This window comes from Aedes aegypti, chromosome 3 (assembly GCF_002204515.2).
Source record: "Aedes aegypti strain LVP_AGWG chromosome 3, AaegL5.0 Primary Assembly, whole genome shotgun sequence".
In the NCBI taxonomy this organism is placed as follows: domain Eukaryota; kingdom Metazoa; phylum Arthropoda; class Insecta; order Diptera; family Culicidae; genus Aedes; species Aedes aegypti.
In genome coordinates, this window is record NC_035109.1 from 39,169,181 (window position 1) to 39,187,787 (window position 18,607).

Below are 18,607 nucleotides of genomic sequence, written 5' to 3' on the forward strand. Positions count from 1 at the left end.
TGAAGATCCTCGACCGGTGGGATTCGAACCCACGACCCTCAGCTTGGTCTGCTGAATAGTTGCACGTTTATCCCAATGGCTATTTGGGCTCCTAAGGCCCCACCGTCTGTAACTACGCTCGTCGAATACAAAAAAAAAATCTACTTATGTTTACTTATTACAATCTAGGTACAAAGAAACACGTTTTCCACCACGCCGCATAACCTAGCGGAGAAAATTAGAGATCGGTTTTTCCTTCTCACAATCTCCACTGCATTTCTACTCGGAGAAAGAACGAATTTTCCAAAACAAAGAGAAAACCCTACCTGCTCTCTCCCGAAATGAAACACTCTCTCGTTCATCTCACGCAACCGAAAGGGGGACCAAGCATTAAACAACAAACCGTTTGGCATAGGTTAGGCATAAGTGCGGGTGGATTTTACCGAAAATTGTAGACCCCCCCATCGCATCAGAGTGCGAGAGAAATGTGGAGAGTGAGAGCGGGAGTATTCGTTCGGTAAAATCAAGCAGCATCCCAGGCCCCCAGAGCAGCAAGCAGCAGAAGAACAAACGGCGGACCCATCCGAAAGGAGATCCAAATCGATTTTGCCAGCCCAGGACTGCTGCTCCAAGTGCTGGTCTCGCCGTTCAGTTAGTCAGGTGTAGGCAGTGGTTCAAAGTGGAAGTCCTTGGGAAAAGTGGCCGTTTCGCGATTTAGGGTGTTCCGCAGTACTGAAAGAAAGAAAATTGCTTTGTGGAAAAAGATGGGAGGAAAATGTTACAAGGCCTAGATATTTGATTGAAGTGTGTGGTTTCCATGAAGAAATAGGTGATTATTTTCCTAGGTTTCAATTATGGTGCAGTGTGTGTGATTTGAATGGAGATCAAAAGAGTTGCTGGGAATGGGCGCGGATCTGGATTTTCACGATGCTGCAAATGTGTGATGAGTGGCAGATCTGTGCCATTTTGCCTCTCATCTGGTGGAGTGGAAGAAAATGATCTGTGAAAACCGTTTTCGATGCCCAGTTTTTGCATGACTGGCTAACACCCATTTCTGAGAAAAACTCATATGAAGTGATCAATGTGAAAAAGTGGAAATTAATGAGTTTCGATTTCAGGAAGCTGGTTGCAGATCAAAATTTTCGGAAAATGCGTTGACCAAATTTTAAAGCTATTGAAAATGTGAGAAAATCAGCAGTGCAAGATATCAAATTAAAAAAAAAATAACAGCAAAAATACGAAATAAGTGTAAAAACCCCGAATGGGAAAGTGCAAAATTTTCCACCGTATAATTTGAACCACTCGAGAAGAAGCTGAGCTGAACGCAGAAGGAAGAAAGGAAGGACCTCATCGTCGTTGTCGTCATTGGACGGCCGTCGGAGGTGCAGGATTTTCCACACCTTTTGTCAGGGTGGAAACTGAGCAAAGTGCGGGAGCAAGAAGCAGCAGCAGCAGCACGCAGAAGAGTGAAAAAAAAAAACAGCCACCAGCCCAGAGAGGAAAATCGGGAAAAATTACCTCCAGGTAAGATTTATCTCCGTCGGGTCGGTCGATCGAATACGGCATAACGGTGTGTCTAGAAACGTTATTATTGGAAAAATGTACGACGATTCTTCACCCACCTTTAAGTTCATATTCTAAGGCTAGTAGTAACTAAGTGGAAAGTGGAATAGGAATAGATCTCTATATCTAAAAAGAGACCAACCAGAAGCAAAAAAAAAAACAGATCAAAAAGAGACTGAAATGAGACTGAAAAGGGATCAACCAGGAATCAGAAAAAAACAGATACCAAACGGAGATAAAAAATTTCCATTAAGATTTATCTGAGAATTGTATCAAGCATTTCAATATCCTAAGAGTTTTATTTTGAATTACTTGTAACATTTCGATAAGAACTACTACTCGCATTACTATGTATATTTTTTTTAATTCTACCGCAAATTTCATCAGGAATTAATTCAAGTGTATGTCCGAAGTGTTCTTCGGATATTATTCCGAAAATTTCTTCGGGATTTCGTCTAGTATTTCATTCAAAGACTGCCTACGGAATTTTTCAAATTTTAACCCCAGAGAAAATTCAAGAGTTTTCTTCAAGAGCTTCTTTAAATATTTATCCGAAAATTTTTCCAGAAAGTACTGAGTCCTTCAGGAATTCATCCAGAGATTCTCTCGAAGAATACCTTCAAGATATTTGTTTTGGTCTTCTCAATGAGGTTCAAGTTGTCGATAGACAAAACATCGAAAGATCAAAACGTCCAAAGGACAAAATGTCGAAGCAGTTAATTTTTAACAATGAATTAGGATTGTTTTTCAGATCTTTTCACATCGTGTTCGATTCAATATGCTTAGAATGACGTTTGACTCATTCTGGATTATTAATTCTTTCGGAAGAAAACCGTTCTTCCAAGAAATATTCTTTTTCTTCCCTATTCTCACCTTTCGACATCAACTCGGAAATCAACATTTTGACTTTTGGCGTTTTGGCATTCGATGTTTTGTCTTTCTTCATTTTATCACCCAACCTTCTAAGATCCAGATATGCTTAAATGATCGAAGCTTGCCTTAACCATCCAATCGTCGTGTGGTTGACCACGGTCAAAACCACCACGCAGCTGTTGTGTACGAAAAGCGAGGTTTTTACACCAGCGTTGTACAAAATACAACAGCACGACAACTGAAGTGTTAAGATCCAAACCAGAATTTTCACCTTTTGTGTTATGCGATGCTTATAAGTACAATGTTTCCGTATATGATGTCGTGAAAAGAATGTCTGGCCATTTGACCGAATGCCGTTTGGCCGAACGGGTCGTTTGACCGATTGCCGCCGTTTGGTTGAATAAGGAACAAAAAATAATCTGGTTGCAACAACGCTGATGAATAAGATTCAGAAGAGCGGCCCAATAACGGTGATAGAATGGAACGTAATGTTGATTAAGAATGATAAAATCGACTTGTTCATTTAGGACAAAATTGTGATTTGGAGTTCACACGTCACGTCAAGACTCCAAGCTGATTAGTTAGTCACTGGGTTACCAGCGATATTTTTCCTTCTTTTGAATATCGGCTACTTTTCCGAGTTCTACTGGTTTCATTACTATTGGCAATAATTTCTCTTATATTCAAATTGGAAATTTTACCTTCTTTGAATCATCGGCAATTCTTTGTTGTTATACTGATATGAAGATTATTTGCATTACACTTGCTTATATCTTCATAAGAGATTTTCCCTTCTTTTGACCAAAGGGTGTTCTTTCAAGAACAAGAAATATATCTCACAGTTATTGGAATTAAGGTTTATATTACGTTCACAAAGAGTCATATTCAAAAGAGCACAAGGATTGATGAGGATGAGATTCTCATCCAAAACTAAGATAGCAACGTGCACACTGAACTCTGCACAATTGCTTGCGCAATGCAGTAAACTGAAAGATTCGGTGTACACTCATGTTGAAGAAGCTCACTACTTCTCCGTTGTGAAAAGAAAAATCCAAAATTTCGTGTTAGCAAAAGCTGCAAGGTAATGAGCTTGCTAGAACTATGAAATAATTTACTAAGTAAGGGTTCTTGATGGATCGAAGCAAACCGATCTTGCAGGAGGACGAATAAGCCGTAAAATGCTTCAGTCACTGTCAAAAGCAGTGATGGAAAGTGGCGAACATTTCTGCTGAACTAGAACAAAAACAAAACCAAAAGCTCCCGAGCGTTAGAGCGCTGGTTTACTCGCATCTGTCGTGCTCCCGAGTAACCGAAGCTTAAAGTGATTCGCGAACGTGTTCGGAGCTGTTCAGAGTCAAATTGTGTTTTTGGGGAAAAAAAACTGCTTCCCCTCCAAGATTTATGGTTTCCAAGGGTTTTTGACCACAATTTAGTAGTTTACTGTCGACTTGATGGTTATGCAATTCATTTGTCTGTCAGAACCATAATAAATCACAACTTGCTTGGTTGCTCGCGATTAAACGTTCCCGAGCTTGTTGCTACTTCTTTTGACATGTTCTCCCGAGTAGACGGGTGCGGACTTACTCACACCTAGCCAGTTCGCGAGTCTGTGATGTTTGTTATGCGTTGGTATATACTCGTGAGCTGCTTCGTGATGCGAACTTTTCCACCACTGGTCAAAGTTGACTACAAACACAATGTGAAAATCTCCTAATGACAGCTATTGCTGTTAGTAGAGAAGTGTCGTTTACCCTTAGGATGTTCCTCTTTTCGCTCTGAAAAAGAAACAGTTTCTTGAACTGGTACTGAAGAGCTAATTATTTGTACATCAATGATGATATATTCTTCTTTGAAAAAAGCTGTTCTTCAAAATTCAACTTTGAAATTCATTACAAATGCATGCTAAACGTAGTTCACTAGTGATTTCATTTTCGGCCAAACGGCATTCGGCCTAATTACCCGAAATCGTGAATAGGCCTCAAACCTACAGAAGTAGAGGCGATATTTGTAATAAGTTATATGATGAAATTTGGCATGCAATGCAAATGTACTCTTATGCGACCTAATTCATATGCGTATTTGGAATGAAACAAAAAGCACTGAACAATTTAGAAAATAGCGTTTTATACGGGGAAACTCGTAATACAAACGATTTCATGCACCGTGTTGTGCAGCTGTTGTGAGATTTGCACTGGTGTATATTTTTATGCGACTTTGGGTTGTCTGGACTGACACATTGATAACTCAAATTCCTAGATAACATCTTGCAGCTTTTTAGATTACGTTCCTTTAAAAACACAGGACATAATTCCTTAAGAAATCAGAAAAGAAGTAATCTCCGGTAACTGGAATAATTATTGCAATATCTGTTGGTTTGAAACCTTGAAAGAACTTTTGAAGAATCCATGGTGATTTTAATTGATAAATTATTCGAGAAATGTTTGGAAGATCTTCCAGAGTAACCCCTGGGTGAAACATTGGTATATCTGTGGACATTTCTGAAGGTACTTCATGCGTAATACTTGGTCGACTTTGTTGATGAATTCTTGGATCTTGTTTTAAAAAATCCGCTTAGGAACACGTGAATTTGTTATAGGGTTTCCTGGGAAAAGCTCCTGTAAGAATCTTTGGAACAGCTAGAGAAATCAGGAGAATGCTTACTTTGGAATCTTTAGAGTAAAACCTGGGATAGTCTTTGGTCAAATATCCAGAGTAGACCTATTCATATTTTCAAAAATGTCTGGAAACTCCCCAGTCAACCAATACTTTGATTTTTCGTTGCGAAATGAACTTCTGGCCAAAATTTCACTCAATTTAGAGTAAATTTAGTTGTGCTTCAAATCAATTATGTGTTTTTGGGCTATTTTCAAGCTTTAAAAAACCATAACTACCGAACGAAACATCAAAATTTATCGGAAATACTTCTACATAGTAGTTTATCCAATTCTACGAACTTTTGCCGAACACAATTTTATGATTGGAGCAAGTTTTAACATAGTTTGGTTGAGGTTTGTATCTCGAGGTTCTTGAAAATCTCATTTTTTCGGGAATTGTTTTCACTGAATACCATGCCTGCATGAAAATTTCGGATTTTTAATTTCCAGGCATGATGACAATGCATATCTAAAAGTCAATCCCGTTCAAAGTAACCATTTATATTACGAAAATATATTGTAAAAAATAGGTAATTATGAAGCACATTTGTAAATCCACTGTGGGTGAGCCAGGAGCATCACCGTGAGCTTCAATGAATACAAAAAAATGAACACGTTAGCACTGCCTTTTCTCAGTCGACGATGATGATTGTTTTCAAATCGTTCTAAATGATCAGTGAAATGCGATCAAAACAATCATCACTCGGAAAGAAAAAGCAATGCTAACTTGTTCAATTCATTCGTTTCCGGTACATGTGTCATGCATGATTTAACCTGAGACGAGACTCGCGAAAACGGTCTTCTTTTTCTGTGATTGCTGAGTTTTTTCTTATTCCACTTTGTGTTTATACCAGGGACGAAAAAAATCATGCTCACTATACTCAATTCACTGAATTTAGGCCACCATCAAAGTAACCGCACCACCACCAATATGATTGTACTAAAGAAACTATATATATAATTTAGACTCTTTAGATTGTACCAATGAAGATGGCACAAAAGTAGATGGGCAAAACAAACAACGATGCCCGTATGTCGTTGGTGTTTTTGATTATCAGAAGCAGAAGAGTGTCAGTTTTAGCAAATTGATTATCAATGAGGTTCAAATTAATTAAAAAATATGCTGCTGTACGGGTAATGAAGCATCCGATGCACGGAATGGATTATATTGACGCGTCTTTAGTGTGTCTCGTGCAAAAATTACAACTTCCCGAAGCGGAATGTAAAAAGTCAAGCTGGATAGAATGAATATCATTTTTTGTTTCCGATTATCAAAAAGCGGTTGAGTAGCAGCAGGGTAAAAGGAAACTGACAATCTTGCGCAAGCGCTTTGCCAATCTTTGTTGTGTTGTCAAAGTGAGGATAAAAACAAACAAAAATCAACGAAGATTCTACCCAGCAAGTATCAATGTAGGCGAGGGTAGATTGAGTATTTTCGTCCCTGGTTTATACCAATTGTGCGCTAGCCGTTCAAATCCTCACATGAACCTCTCAGCAAAAAAAGATTGAGTTTGCATCACATCGAATCATAAATAGCCGTTTGAGTGAAATTTCGGGCCAGCAAACGTAGCATACATTAGAAATAATTAATCTTCTGCTTAGATTTCTCAGGAAAAAACTGCTCCGCTGACTGAGATTTTCAATAACAATTTACTTTGAACACAATACTTTTCACTTTTTCAGCCATAAATACGGTGGGCTGCATTTGACGTTTCGTGAGAGGGGAAACTGGGCTGCATATGGCGTTGATATTTTTCCTCTTCGCGAGTCTCTCTCAGGATTTAACTATCATCAGGTTGCGATGCGGTGCTCGATCTGTGGGCATTTATTGTAATTTATTGCCTTTAGCAACATGTAATCTGTTGATGGTCAATGAATTCATAAATGTATTATGTTTGATTCTCGTTGACTAGGGCCTGAAAAAATAATACCAATGCATGTATATAATACCATGTATATTGCGAAAACTGTAATTTCTGGGTACAGCGGAGTACAAATTTGGATCAAACAATGTTAAAACTCAATTTTATCTTATTAGCGTGTTCGACAAACTTTAACAGAATAGAATTGGCTTTCAAATAGTGGTAATAGCAAGTGGTTTTGATTTTCCACATGCTAGTTTTGATTTTCAAACCTTGAAATAAGCCCAAAAACACATTTTCAACTTGAAGCATACTTAAATCTTTATCAAATGAGCTGAAAATTTGACCAGACATTGTTCTTGGCATGAGAATTCCGAATACTGCTTGAACGGTAGATTTCAAGACATTTTTTTTTTAATATGAGCAGGTCTAATCCAGAGTAATCCCTATAGAAATTATTGGAAGTAGCGTTTGAGTGCTTCAGAATCAAATTATGAAGAAATCCATCTAAAAACCCCTTGAAAAATTGTTGGAGAAAATTCTGGACGAATTCCTGAGAGAGTTTGTAAAGGATTCTATGTAGAATTTTCTCTAATGACCTCTGGAGGAAGCGATAATGGCTACTTTAAGGACTGTATTGAAAAGTAATCGCAAAAAGTGAAAATCGGGTATCTCAGAGCACAGTTGATCTTTATCAATTTTTTTTCTAGCAAATCTTTATCATGTCACCAAGTATTGAAGAAACCAAAAAGTTGTTGAAAAATATGCAGTCTTAATATAAATACAAAAGGATTTATCTAGCATTGACAACAAAATCTTGTACAAAATGGGATTTTCAATGTAATGTTATGCCAAATACAGGCGACTCTCGACATCTCGATGTTCTATATCTCGGTATCTCTCTCTATGTCGATGATTTTTACGGTCTCTTCATTCTGCATACTTTTTCACTCTCCATATCTCGATATCTCCATATCTCGATGTGATTTTCATTCCCGATTTCACCTCCGTATGTCGATATGTCCGTTATCAAAGGTACCTAGACTAGATTTTAGGGGTTCAAAGAATTTGCGTCGATGAAATGACGTCTGTTTATTTTTGTTTTTTTTTGTAACAAAGTGATTTTCAATCTAGTATTCATTAAAAATTTGTTCTTTGTCTCGATCTCTCCAATGATCCCTTCGATATCGAGATGTCGACTGTACTATTGTGAACATTGGTACTACCAATAGAAATTCAGATAACAAAACAACCAATCGCGTTGAAAATTTTATCGATTAGTAACTGGTCTGATGCGACTGAGTTTTGTTCTCTTGAAAATTCAGAGGTGGTTTTGATTCATCTTCACCTTGTGATATTTTCGACGTTATGGTGGATGATATTCCCAATTTTTTTCTGAGTTTTATACAAACGGTGTCAAAATCTCGATCATTATTGAACTTTCATGTACCTACTTTGGATATTTTTATGTAGAAGTTGAGCATTTGAGCTAGATTTTGTTATTGGAAGAGTGAAAATGTTCTGTTGGTTAAAATTTTCCCATCAAATTTTGTATGGGACAGTTTTAGCTGCAAAATAGGATCTTCTTGAGTTTTGTATGGAAAGCAATCCTGTAAGTCAGAAATCTAATTTTTCTGGCAAAATATTTTGAAATTATCAGGTGGTAAAAGCAGGGTTGCGATGGATCTTCTTCGTGAACAATGATCGACGCATCTTCGCGATCCAACATTCGCCAAAATTCATTTTTCATTTTTGCGTCACGAAGAGCATCGCAAAAAGCGAACGGATGCAACGCCGAAGAAGCAAAATGAACACACCGATAAGTGGTTCGCGAAGCCTTTCCACTCGTAGGATTCATTTATCCACGCGCTGTTCATTCTCGTTATTCATTGCAAGGTTGCTTCTTCTCGTAAAGTCAAGCAAACACTCCACGCTAAGCCAGCTCCACGCAGCGCATGTGTTAAAGCTACACAGAATGAGGCAACCAATAGGCCAGGAGAAGTGGATGAACTTGTCATTCATTTTTCTGTCAATTCTCATACAAAATCTACTTTTTCTCTGACAGAAATTCACTCTAGGTGAACCACTTCCCCTGGCCTATGCAGAACTGGCTGACTGAGTGAAAATTCTGAGTAGGTCGCACTCATTCTGTGAGTTGCCGACGTTTTGGCCTTCGGCTGTCCGGGATCGATGGAAACGGAACTGTCAATGATATCCCGCGTGGCAGCAAACAGTTGGCCGTTGGTAAGATGGGGAGTTATCTGAGATGTTTTCTAGCGAAAAGCCGGAAGATGATCGCAAATGCGAAAGTTTTTTCCCCATTTGCTTCCGCTTCGGTCATTCAAATGAAAAAAAATCTGAAAATCTTTAAAATTGGAATGTTTTTTTTATGTTTTCAGAAGCATAACAAAAATGGAAACGAATTCCGCATTCCAAGTGTTCCTCCTCTGTGCGCAATTCACTAATTCAGTTTTGTTTACCACCGTTTGCACAAAACTGTGAACAGCCCCTTTGCACAGAATCTGTGCTGCACGAAAAGAGGCCAATTTTGTGCGCTTGGCACTCATTTTTGAGCGGAGCAAGTTTAGCGTGATTGTTGCAAGCCCACATGAAGATGATCGAAATGAATATTTTCCTGTTCTTCGCGAAGAGTAGGCAGTGTGGATCGTACCGTTCACATTATCGAGCGATGGAAAATCACCCGATGATAGCGTCGGGAGAAACAGCGATCCGAAAATGAAACACGAACGAATGAAGCGCCCGAACGGTTGTTTGTGTTTATTCGCAGATTCTGTTTTGATGCCTACGAAAATTCATCGTGCCTCGCGTTTCCGATCGTTGTTCAGCAACATTGGGTAAAAGTTAAGTCGGAATAAGTATTCTTGTCGAAAAATATCTGATCAACATGCAAATTTGATAATAATCACAATGTAGACACCGTATTACAAAATAAGAATAGTCAAGTGGAGATTAATCATAATTATGAAATATCTTTAAGTGCTGCACTTGTGGATATCCCATTCAAACACATTGATAAAGTCTTAAGGTAAAGATGCATCTAAGCCAAACCTTGAATTTTCAAGAGCTCAAATCTAGAGACCCAGACAACCATTTGTGCTGAAAATTTATCTCACTGGTCATTCGCTGGTGTACACCAATCAACCAAATTTTCAGCGCGAACGGATGTCTGGTTCTCTAGATTTATGGTCTTGAAAATTCGAGGTTTGGTTTCACTGCATCTTCGCGCCAAAAAAAACTTTAAAAAGAAATATTTTGCCTAAGGAACTCGCTAAGTAGGGAGCAGAACCACTTGGGTACTTCCATGATTCACTTTTTCAGTATGACGCATATTGGGGCCAAATATGAGCTATGTAGCTTTCAAAAAACTGCCGAAGTGAATCAAATATGCCAAGAATAGGATCCGGCTTCCTAACTGTTGTTCGAACCAAAAGCAAGTTTGTTAGCATTTTTCACTTCAGACCGGTTGAGAACGATGAAATCTTGCGTCTTAAGGTGAAAAAATGCGGAAGAATTTGCATCTTGTCACCTTTATTCACAGTAAAGAGGATCGATGAACAGAAATCGATCATGTGACTTACGCCCTTATTCCAGCACACGCTTGAGCAAGTGACCATTCGATTATGTTTTCAGCTTAAACGAATGGTTGGTTCTCCTGATTTTTGTTGAAGAAAATGTAATGCTTGGCTTCAATTTATCTTCACCTCAATGAAAGATTGATCAACGTAAATCACACTTCACGATGTTCTTTGGAAAAGGGCCGAATTAAGCGTGTAAAATATTCCAAATTTCAAACGGAATGGTGATGACAAACAGATGCTCCGCGCAACCATCTTGTTTCAAAAAGTGCCCAGCGAGATAAAAAGGCTGAAAACCCCTCTTAGCAGTTTTTAACAAATTGTGTTATTTTTGAGCGACTTTAGTTTACTCAGTTTGTGCTAGATCTGAAAATACATACTATGAAAATTAAAAAAATAATATTGCTCGATTACTTTTTCCGATCGATTTAAGTAACTTTCACAATGTATGGAGAAAAATAATAGAGCAGAATTAAAACTTCATTTCTAATTCTATTTTAATCATTTTGCCATTTTTACTACATGTGTATCCTCAAAACTTAACATGCAAGTAGCACGCATCAAAAAATCCGGTTTTCTATCATTTTTCCACAAAAGCTTAATCACAAAATACAACATCAATTACCGTAATCCGGGGGCAAATTGATCACTGGGGTGAATTTGATCAGTTCGGTACCGAATAGCATTTCCTTTCAAGGATGCTTAATGCTTCGTTGCCATTACAGACGTTCCATGTTTTATAGTTTATAGATGTCTAATGATGATTTTAAGCTATTTCATTTTTATTAAGGTCAGTTTTGCTTAGAAATATTTACAGTTTTTGAAGGTGTTAGCAATACTGTTGGAAATGTCGGCACTAAACAATCCGTTGGTGCTAAGCCAGCATGTAAACTTTGAGTGTTAAAAATGTTGTGTAAGCTCTAGTGTGAACTGCTGAACTCATTTTTGAAATCGTACAACATTACAAACAAAGTTTTTTGCTCATAAAACCGTTTATTGTCGACTAACGTGCTTATTTCAAGGGAAATTGCATACATTTAGGCGTTTTATGCAGATTTACAAAGTTTTATTTTGCAATAAAATGATGATATACACGAGTTGTAAGAATTTTGACATCATTTTCAGATTCAGGAGACCTAAATTTAGTAGACAGGAAAATTTTACATTCCAAAATATGCTTTATTATATAGTGATCAATTTCGCCCCAATGTGTCATTTTAAATTTTTGATATTAAAACTAATTTTATGAAATGTTAAATTTTATTTCATAAAAATTGAAGTACTGATTTTACCGAAATAAATTTGACAACTTTTGGATTCCAAAGGAAAACATGACAAAAAAATGTGAAATAGTGATCAATTTGCCCCCGGATTACGGTACTTACGACGTTTTCGTACCATCGACTAGTGTTTTGTTTTGATTTATGGTTAAGTAACTTTGTCTTTCCATATGACAGAGCGGTGAAGGAAGCGGTTAGGTTGCGAAAGTTCAAAATCTTACCTACGTCGTTTTGTAATACAGAAAATTAAACGTTATAAAAGTGAAAAGCGAGTTGGTTAAGAACGTTGGGTCGCGTAGAATTTCATCTGTGTAACACGTACAGTGCTGTTCTGAATAATAGCAGCGCATGTCGATTTTCATACAAAATGCTCAACTTTGACATGCTGTAGTTTTGTTCCCTTTCAAGCAATCGAGCTGAAATTTTCTCCACAGAACTACAAATATGATCAATTTTGTAACTACAAAATTTCAGTTTTTTCTGAGTCCCTGCCGAAAAGTGAGACACTAGGTGAAATTTTTCGAAAAAATAGCAGTTTTTCATTTAAAAATTTTCTTCTACAAATATTTTAAACATTTTCGGTTTAGGTGTAGGTTTGATAAGTAGGAGGAGATTGTTCCAATGGTAAGTGATATACAATTTAAAACTATAATGTCAAGCCGAAATTCAAATTTTAAAAACTGCTATTTTTTCGAACAATTTCACCTAGTATCTCACTTTCCGGCAGGGGCTTAGAAAATTTTGAAATTTTGTGTTTACAAAATTGGGCATATTTGTAGTTCTGTGGAGAAAATTTCAACTCGATTGCTTGAAAGGGAACAAAACTACAGCATGTCAAAGTTGAGCATTTTGTATGAAAATCGACATGCGCTGCTATTATTCAGAACAGCACTGTAGGATCGATAAACTGAGTTTATTTACTCTTCTGGCCTATTGTTGATTGAAGATGTTTTCGACATTTATTGTTGCTGATAATATTATTGACCAGATTATCATATATTTTAATGGATTTTTTAACTCAAGTATATGAAATTTAAGTGAAACCAGAAATTTGATTCCAGCTGTGGTCGATTCTGAATCGGGTGAAAACATTCCCTCAAATTTAAGTTAAAAATGTTTATTTTTGCTTATCGAAAAGAATAGGAATTTGACTTGAATTAATCTGAAATTTATTACTTTTATTTCTTTTGGAAAAATCTGAAAAATAATAATTTTGTAACAAGATATGTGGATGGAAAAACGAGTGATTATCAAAAAAATTATAATTTTGTCAGATGTTGTCAAAAAAAGTGTTTTTATTTTGTTAGATATATACAGTTACAGTCAACTCTCCATAACTCGATATTGAAGGGACCATTGAGTTAGAAAGGTATCGAGTTACAGAATATAAAACCGGTGCACAGTATTTTGATAGGCCGAAATCGTGAACTCAATTCAGTAGCACTCTTGAACGTGGTTTTTCTGGAATGGTGTCTACGGACGAAAATTTTCTAAAAATGTAGCGCATATATTAGTGGTAACTGTTAGTTTGTAACTTTGCCGTAGGCGGCGCTGTAAAATTAAATTTTCTGAAATGACGATCTTTAAATATGGTGTCTTCGGCAAAGTTGTAGATAATTTAAATACAAACATCTTTGCCAAAAACACCTTGTTTGTATCTAGTCACATTTCCAAAATATGGAGCTATTTTATGAAACCCATTGGGATTGAAAATATATCATAAGTAGTTTTCAATGTCGATAGTGCCATGATTATCCACGAGTATCCCTTTCAGTTAACGGGATTTGTATTAGAGTCTATTTAGGCAAGTTTTGACAGCGCGTTGGAGAAATATACTTGCTCTGACTATCTTCATGAGAGTCATACACTTGTTTTCACTCTCCCCTTCTCTCAACACGCTTTTTTGATTTTTATGCTTCTGCACTCTAAACTAAACAAACAGATTTAATACGTGAAATTTAAACAGCGACGGAAAAATTCCTTTGTCTGTTTACACATCTTGCTTAAAATGTGAACTACTCTTTTAGTCAAGAACTGATAAGTGATTCATAATTTTTCCAGGCGTATCACGAAAACATCATGCTAACATCATGGATTCCAAAAGTAGGAAAAAACATCCTATTGTTATCATCAGATCCTGATGCAATGGAGAAGGAGACTGATAAAATTGAGAACAACGGAATGAATGAGCACAGTTCTTCTGAAGCCAGCACATCTCGATCCAAAAGGACTCCAAAAAGTGATTCGAAACGATCGGTAACTAAAACGCCGATGAAAGCGAAGGTTGTTCGACGATTACTTGAAGGTTGACTGTCTAGTACATCATTTGCATATATTCCAACTTTTAGGATAAGATTCTGAAGGACATGAAGAAACCTCGGGTGGTGTTATTATACAACCAATACAAGGCTGGAGTGGACCTAACTGACCGGCATACTGGAGAGTATACCTGTCAGCGAAAGACGAGGAGGTGGACCTTGGCGCTGATGGAAAATTGTGTCGATTTATGTGTGCATAATGCATGTATACTATTCACATCAGCGAAACCAAGCTGGCAAAAGGGTTGCCCATCCCGAAAACGGAAATTTTTGGAGTGGCTGGCTAAGGATTTAGCCATTGAGCACGTCAGGAAGCGGACGGACACCATTGGCCATGACAAAGAGCTGAGAAAGAACATAAAAACTTTTATTGAAAATTACGAAGGTTTATATGGGGAATGTTCGAAACCAACCGCAAAATGTGGGGTGTGCGGACAACAGGGAGAGATGGCAAGCTGCTCAAAATGCAGAATTACGACTTGCAACGTCCATACAAAACTAAAGCAGGTTTACAAATGTGCAGACTGCAAAAATGGAACTCCATCAAAGATCTCCAAAACCTCTGGAAAAAAGCGATGTCAGCTTTGCCATCGCTCAAAAGATCGAAAAACCAGCGTATACTGCTGTGTATGCACAAAATATGTGTGTGTTCTTCATGAGCACGAAGAACAGACCATGAAATTTTGTTCTAATTGTTTGTAATTGTAAGTGACAAGAAAGAGAAAATATATACAATTTGAAATTATCAAAAATATCTCGTTTTCTGTATCGATGCAAAACAGTTGTTTGTTTGGTCCAACGATTGTAGAGAACAATATAGAAGTTCTTAAATCTTACAATAATTTAAAAATTGCATTCAAAAAATAATAAAAGGGATATCTCACGTTATGTCTACAAGCAGAAACGACTCTTTTTTTACAAAGGAAATCCTGGTAATAAAAGGTAACAGAAATTATACAGATATTGCTGGAAAACTGCATTTTAGAGCAAAACCGGGATTGTCCCCTACTACAGGTTCCGCCGGGGTACCCCAGGGGTTGCAGAACAGGCCAAAGTGGCCAATGACTGTTTTTATACCGATGGATAGCCTATGCAAGAGAAATCATGAAAAATGAGCAGTCGCATGATGCACTTTAGAGCAAAACCGGGATTGTCCCCCAGGTTCCGCCGGGGTACCCCAGGGGTTCCAGAAGAGGCCAAAGTGGCCAATAACTGTTTTTATGCCGATTGATAGCCTATGCAAGAGAAATCATGAAAAATGAGCAGTCGCATGATGCACTTTTGAGCAAAACCGGGATTGTCCCCTACTACAGGTTCCGCCGGGGTACCCCAGGGGTTCCAGAAGCGGCCAAAGTGGCCAATGACCATTTTACAGCAGCAGGGCATTTGGTTTTGAGAAATCATAAAGAATGAGCTGTCACACGATGTGTTTTGGAATAAAATTGACAATGTCTTCTACTACGGGTTCCGCTAGGGCACCCCGGATGTTCCGGAAGTGGCCAAACTGGTCCAAGACCCTTTTAGCAGTAACGGGACATCTAGTTATGAGAAATCATGAAGAATGAGCTGTCGCAAGGCATGTTTCTAGGTAAAAATGCAAGTGTCCATATTTCTGGTTCCCCCGGGGCACTCCAGAGGTCCTCGGAATATCCGGAGGTTCTCTAGAAATTCAGAATATTCTCTGTTAGAATCACCATTGATAACGCTTCGATTTATAATAATGGTTCCATGTGATTCCATAGAGAAAAAAATAGTTTTGATTGAAATACCCCAAATGGATTAAGCTAGGTACCGCAAGGGAATCTAGAATAAATCCGGAACCATCCGCATTTCGGTCCATACCATCCGTTTGATCAAAATTAGAATAAAAAACTGGACCTTGTCTCCAATTTTCATAAAGATCGGTTGAAATTCACCTGAGTTATGAATTTTTCAATTTGAAAATTTGGTACCGAAATTACCTTGGCATTTTGGGTGTTAATATTTGTCTTAATTAGTTTAGAATGTGTTTATGTTTTATGTATGCTGTCAAATGTGCGCTTATTTTTCATCACAGGACTGAAACGGCTCTCATCCACGAACAACTGGAGTGAATCCAAAAATTTGGTGCTGAAGAAGATGCTGGTTTGACAGCTCGTCCAAAAATACCGTTTTAGGCATGATACACAGTAGTTTTGGAATGCGACATTCATATTTTACTTATCATTCTGGTAAAAAGTGCGTAGTACTTTATCGTATTTTCTGTATCTGCTTGATAATTTGACCCCATTTTAATAGGCACAATGATAAACGATTATCAATAGTATATTTTTTTTTTCTCATACGACATTTGTCGCTTCCGTGCGAGGTGTGATGAGGGCAAAGCCTAAAATTTGATTACTCCACACTGGTGGCGGCTTCAAGAACTACCGCATCTTTCAGGGGGTTGATTTTCATAGCCAGCGGTTGTTTTCAAGTGTTATTTCAATTAGTTAAAATGGTTGACGAAGAAGGTAAGTTTAAAATCGTTTTAACAAACCAAGCAAAAAAAGAATAGCCATACATAGCCATGCGTACCTTAGCTGGAATCTGTACAAATACTTCAGAAAAATGCGATTCAGAGTGACCCTTCGGCTGATTTCAATACTTTTAAACAAAAAATATTCTATTCTGCAGTAAAATAGACCACGACTATTTTTAAGCCAATGCGTTAGATAAAAAAAAATCCTCCATGCATCAGTATTAAATATTGACTCTTGTCTTAAAAACCCTTATTACTAAAAACAATAAAAAGAAACTTAAAAAGGGATATACACAATGAACGTAATAAAAACATACATACCTTCTCCGGCGCATGATCGAAACTTGCCTAAATAGACTCTGATACAAATCCTGTTAACTGGAAGGGATACTCGTGGATAATCATGGCACTATCGACATTGAAAACTACTTATGATATATTTTCAATCCCAATGGGTTTCATCTGCCACCACTTGCCACCCGAAAAAATAAACGACCCCGAAAAGTGACTGATATTAGCACTTAAATTACTATAACTCCTTTCCCTTACATTTTAGAACCTTAGTGTCTTCATTCATACATTTTAACTGTTTACACAATTTTTTCAGAACATTGTTGCTACCGAAAACATCACATTTTCAAAATATTCAAGAAAAACTGTTTTTTGGGGGTCTTTCATAAAATAGCTCCATATTTTGGAAATGTGACTAGATACAGACTAGGTGTCTTTGGCAAAGTTGTTTGTATTTAAATTATCTACAACTTTGCCAAAGACACCATATTTAAAGATCGTCATTTCAGAAAATTTAATTTTGCAGCGCCGCCTACGGCAAAGTTGCGAACTTACTGTTACCACCAACATATGCGCTACATTTTTAGAAAATTTTCGTCCGAAGACACCATTCCAGAAAAATCACGTTTAAGAGTGCTACTGAATTAAGTTCACGATTTCGGCCTTTCGAAATACTGTGCGGTGCAAGCGCGATCCGAGGGACCATCGAGTTAGCCATGAAAACCAACTTTTACTATGGTTCTCTAACTCGATATCAAGATACAGAATATCGAGTAAGGGAGAGTTAATTGTATATAAAATGAACCAAAGCCATTTTCCTATAAAAAAGGGACTACTTCAGAGAGCAGTTTCTCCGCCCTATTTTCACTGAATTTTTTATAACAAACTACAAATTACCTGAATTTTTCATAAATCAATATGTGTTAAAACTATTGATTTAAAAGTTATAAATAGATTGAATTTTAGTAAAAATAAAACAAAAATGCAAAAAGTGATGTAATAGACAAATTACACGTCGAATCCTCTTAGTTTCTTCAACGCATATGTTTTTTGAGTGATAAGGACTTTTCACAAAACTTTTTCAATAGTTATCAAAAATTGAGCTAATTTATAGTTCGTTACAATTTGAGGCAATTTGAGTTATGGTAATACAATACTTTCAACCCTCTAATACCCAACCCCGCCTTTAGACGGGGTACACTTTGGAATTTTGTGTTTTTTTTCATAGCTCAGAAATTAAAATGATGTTATTTTTGGCTTAAACCTTAACTCATAACACGCATATTAGAAAAGTTTTTTATGATTTTTGAAACTTATTTGTATTATTAAAAATTGTTTGAAAAATTGTATTCTTATATAACCTACAAATGCCTGGGATTCATTTAACGTGTATTATAAAAAATCGTACCTTTTATATTTTTCTACGATCAACCTATCACAGGAGAAGAGCCTGATGGTATTGAAATGATTTCAAATCTGTTTTTCCGTTAGTTACACGGAAAATAAAAAATGTTCCAGAAAAAAATAAAAAAAATCATATTTTCAAAAGTATAGTAAAAACTCAAATTTTTATTATTGTCAAAAATCAGTATCCAGAAGAGGCTTCAAGAAAAAAATTAAAAGGATAGGGATGTTCAAAAATAAAAATAATAAAAATCAAAAATTAAAATTCATAAATTTGCGAAGAAAAA

The 18,607-nt window shown here is 36.9% G+C and overlaps 1 protein-coding gene across 15 annotated transcripts in view; it reads left to right on the top strand.

The window, feature by feature from the left end:
- The first annotated feature begins 562 nt into the window (after positions 1 to 562).
- The window catches only part of LOC5580270 (glutamate-gated chloride channel), a 305,234-nt gene continuing 287,189 nt past the window's right edge, over positions 563 to 18,607 (top strand). For 8 of the 15 annotated variants that reach the window (XM_021848578.1, XM_021848581.1, XM_021848585.1 and 5 more), the window contains exons 1-2: positions 567 to 808; positions 1,098 to 1,503. The gene's annotated coding sequence lies outside the window, so the exon portion shown is untranslated. Of the gene's footprint in view, positions 809 to 1,097; positions 1,504 to 18,607 lie in introns of all 15 variants that reach the window. The other 7 variants (XM_021848574.1, XM_021848572.1, XM_021848579.1 and 4 more) reach the window with 3 other exon arrangements.